The sequence below is a fragment of the Pteropus medius genome, unplaced genomic scaffold (genome assembly GCF_902729225.1).
Source record: "Pteropus medius unplaced genomic scaffold, Ma_sr-lr_union100, whole genome shotgun sequence".
Classification (NCBI taxonomy): Eukaryota; Metazoa; Chordata; class Mammalia; order Chiroptera; family Pteropodidae; genus Pteropus; species Pteropus medius.
In genome coordinates this window covers 45,001-45,708 of record NW_024344162.1, presented here as the reverse complement: position 1 = coordinate 45,708, position 708 = coordinate 45,001, and positions in this window count along the sequence as shown.

The window sequence follows — 708 nt, the reverse complement described above, 5'->3', positions numbered from 1 at the left end:
CGAGGTCGGGTGGCCGAGGCCGGCCGGCGTCCCAGGCGTCGCGGGACCGCCCGCGTGGTTTTCCTGGTGGCCCGTCCGCGCCCGAGGCGCTCGCCTCCTCCGCTTGCGCCCGCGCCCCTCCGCCGCGGGCCCCCTCCCTCGTTTGGCGCGCGGCCCTCCTTCCCCCGTCGCGGCCGACCCCAGCCCCCGCCTTCGCGCCTCGGGCCGAGAACGGCCCTCCGCCGTGCGTGGGTGTCGCCCCCGGCCCCTCCCGCGGGGCCGGCGGCGTCCCCGGGTGGAGGGCTCTCGGTCCCCGAGGGCTCGGAGGCGCGGCGGGACGCCGCGGGCGGGTGGGAGAGTGTGTGGGAGGAGAGCGGCGGCGTCGGCGTTCTCTCCGGGGATCGGGCGCGGCCGCCGCGCTGGCGGCGGGGCCGGGCCGGGCCCCGCGAGGTGCACAGCTTTCTCGGGGTGCCGCGGGACCGCCCTCGGGCTTGGAGGCCTCCGGCGGTGAGACCCCGCGTGCGTTCCCGGGTGGCTCTTCCCCTCGTGTTCTTTAAATTTTCTCCACGCCGAGCACCTCACGGCCGCGCCGCCGTCGCCGCCGCCTTCCCCCCACCCGGCGCCTCCCGTCGCCGCGAGCCCGCCTCTCGTCCCCTCCTCCGTCCGGAGGCCGCCGACCCCGGGGCCGCGTCCCGGCGGCTGTCGTCTCCCCCCTTCCGGGCCCGCCGC